Consider the following 3629-nt stretch of genomic DNA (forward strand, 5'->3'; position numbering starts at 1 on the left):
AAAATCAATCAGATTGTTATAGTATGACTTTGACTACAACACTGTTCTGCTCAATGAATTGCTGGAGCATTACGGCTACCATTGGTGAATAAGTTAAATCAAAGTTTGACTTATCTGACTTTCGTTTTTCTAAATGTATCCTAAAATCCAATTTTTTTTACAGTTAAAAACATGTTTTTTCTTCAACCAGAGATCTATATTAGAGGACTAAAAGAGCCACATGTAGCTCCAGAGCCTCAGGAAAGAAAATTCTCATGGAAATGGTTGATAATGTAACAGAGCCACTTATGTAATCTGTGCTGCTTATTTGTGTCATTGCCTTGACAAGAACAAGAAATCAAATAAAAATGGCCACTATGGTCAAACTTTCAGCTGTTCTTATCATTCATTGCCAGTCTCTCCTCCCTGCTCCTGTAGACTCACTGATCTAACTTCTAAAGTTTGCCAACCCATGTACTGGCTGTGGTAACACCTGCTGAGATATTTGTGTGTTTCCATACCAAAAAAAAGGTATACTTCGGGTTGATCACAACCAAAAATAATCCACTCTAGAAGTATCTTATCTTCCAGAGCTAAGAATATTGGGATTTCTGTGATTTAAGTTGTTTTCCCAGTGCTTCATTCTAAAAGAATGAAAATGACCAAAACATGATTTTAGTCTAACATAAGTGTGGGAAACCTTTTGCCTTGTGGGCCACAAATAAAAATCAAAGACTTGATTTCAAGCAATTTACACCTACAGATCTGGAAAACTAGTAGGACGTTGGCACTCGAGGATTAAAGTTAGAGTCTCCTCCCCCATTTTTACCTTTACACTTTCAAGAAATTTGAAAGACCAAAAAAAAATAAAAAAAAAAGTCTAGAGATATCAAAATCAAGTTTATTTAAGGCTGGCGGCGTCGGACACAGTCTGGTTGCTGGCGGCGTCGGACACAGTCTGGTTGCTGGCGGTGTCGGACACAGTCTGGTTGCTGCTTTCCAATGACCCTGAACACAGACCGCTTTAGGGTGGAAGCAGCAGAGACTCCGCCCACTGGTCATAGCTGGAAGCAGCAGAGACTCCGCCCACTAGTCATAGCTGTTGATGTTGCTGCACAGAGATCTTGTACTGGTACATGGCTGCAGGAGAGACAGCAGGAAGTCAGCCCGTCACAATCGCCAGGGTCTGATGACTCATGAGCACGCCGCCTTCATCTCCAAAAACCTGCACGCCACGTTTCAGTGAGCAACTGACAGAACATCCACTCACCAACCAGAGCTCCCAGCATGAACGGGTCAGCTTCTTGAAAATGATGGAGTTGCTGGGCTGGTTCCCTTGGAAAACCTAAGGGGAGGGTTGTAGGTGAGTTTCTATGATGGCTTCACTCCACAAAAATCCCTGACGGGGGCGGAGCTTGTGTGGCAGCAGCTTCTCCAGAGCGTCTGCTGCCTCCAGCTCCCTGCGGGCCTCATCTGGTGTCTTTCCCTTCATCAGAGCCTCAGTCTGAGCCAGGAAGTTGGCCGTCAGAATCTACAACACGTCATCTGTTAGTGAGCCACCAGGGGGCGCAGCTTCAGTCTGACAAACACAAAACTGGATGAGAACCCACAGGAATCTGTCAACAACAACTACAAGAAACCAATAGGTGAGCTGATGGGGGCGGTACCTCGTGATGCAGGGTGTTTCTGATACGATGCTGAGACTGAGCAGGAATGAGGAAGTCTGCAGGAATCATCCGAGTGCCTGCAGAGTAAAGGTGTCAGAAGAGCAGAGCAACCACAGCAGCGCTGTCCAACCTGCTCCTCCAGATCCACCACCTGCCCGTTTTCCTGCTGTTCTAGAGCAGAACCCACAGAGACGGCCTTCTAAATCCGTTTAGCACCGACTACCGTAACTCTGGTGCATTCACGCCAGATGCGGCGGAGGCGTCACGTTTCAATGTTAAGTCAATGTAAAGACGAGATCTGACGCGGCGCGATTCAGGCATTGTTGTGCGCCAATGTTGACGTGTCTCAGCTTCGGGCACGTGACGTTTTCAGTGACGAGATCAAAGGGTAAAAAAAGAGATTTAATATGGCGGCTCAATGCGAGGATTTTCGTCCTGAACTTCCGTCCATTTTCTTAACCTGCTGGGACTGTCCCAGTTACTGTTGGGGGAAGGTGGGATACACCAATCAATACATCAATTATGATCCATAAACGATTCTGAATCGTTTTATGAGTTTTAAATAATTGATATTTAACCCCTTTAACATCTAAAGACGTCGTCGTTGACGTTTAAACACAAAATCTTTAACATACTGTAACTTTTCAACTGTTAACACAATAATTCCAGTGGATTCGAAAAAGCCGCTTTTCTCCTTACGAATCTTCAGGAATTATGTTGATCGTGTCAAGAGTTGATACGCTACGGTAAATCAAAAAACACAAACACTGGAGCTCCGGTGTTAAGGGGTTAAAGTAAAACTAATAAGTGAAACTAAACACGGAGCATTTTAAACACTGAGATTTTTGAAGAGCACACAAACATGCCTGACCTTCAAATCAAATAAACACTAAGAAAAAAGTAATTTAGGATTCTACTTTTATATTTTTTATATATCCTAACTACTCAGTGTTTTATCAGGGCCTTTTTGGATGAACACAGATGAACACAGAGCTGAGATCCTGGTGATGGTAAATGTTTTTACAGTTTCCCGCCAGAACACCCGCCCATGTGTGCCGTGGGACACTGGTTGAAAAGCACTGGGTTAAGGTACCTCTGCCCTCCTGATGAGCTGCTGGACGGCAGCTTTCTGCTGTCCTCTCCATGCTGAGGAGGTCAGGTCAGGATCCAGGGTTTAGGAAGGGGATGTTTGTTGATGGCGTTCAGGTAAACAGAAGTTTCCTCTTCACTCCAATCACCAGAGAGGAAAGCAGTTCCTGTGGGGAGCAGGGGCCCGTTTCAAGAAGCAGGTTCAACAAATTTAGAGTTCAAACCTGAACTTAGAATCACTGGACTCAAAATTCTCAAACTCAGGCTTTTCGGTTCCAGAACAGCTGAAAATGTTTGATTCAATCAACTTGAAGTTGACCATAAAAAGCCCTGATCAATGGAGCAAAGACAGCATGATTCACCATGGCAACGGGAGCAAACGCCTGAGTTTTGTACTTCCGGCGATGGAAATTGATAAGTTCCTTCAAGCATATGCGACTATAGGAGAACATTTTCATCAAGAAAAGCAACACAGCTGCAGCGGTAGAACAGAAAGAAAATATCTGCAGTTATTTGAATGATTCCAAATGATGAATAAATAATGTCAGGAAGTTTATTTTTTCACTTGTTGAGTAAGGAATGGCTTTTGATCTGTTACTAATTTAACCAGTAATCTCCGTAATCGCAGGAATGACCAGTTTTGGTAAACCCCCCCCCCCTCAAGACTTAAAAAATATTCGCCGAATTCTTTTTTTAAGCATAAAAATAATTTCCGTAGCCAGGAATCGAACTCGCAAACTCCGCAGTGGGAAGCTGCGTTGCTGACAACCGAGCTAATGTTTGACGCAAATAATGGACGGTAGATGATTTCAAATGCTTCTCGGTGTTTGACATTCAATGATTTCCATCGTTAAGGGTTTAAAATAAGGAAAAGAAAACTGTATTTTTTAATAG

General features: G+C 43.3%; 1 pseudogene; it reads right to left on the bottom strand.

The window, feature by feature from the left end:
- Positions 1–269: 269 nt before the first annotated feature.
- The window catches only part of LOC112162756, a 4073-nt pseudogene continuing 713 nt past the window's right edge, over positions 270–3629 (bottom strand).

This window comes from Oryzias melastigma, linkage group LG12, assembly GCF_002922805.2.
Source record: "Oryzias melastigma strain HK-1 linkage group LG12, ASM292280v2, whole genome shotgun sequence".
NCBI classification, from domain to species: Eukaryota; Metazoa; Chordata; class Actinopteri; order Beloniformes; family Adrianichthyidae; genus Oryzias; species Oryzias melastigma.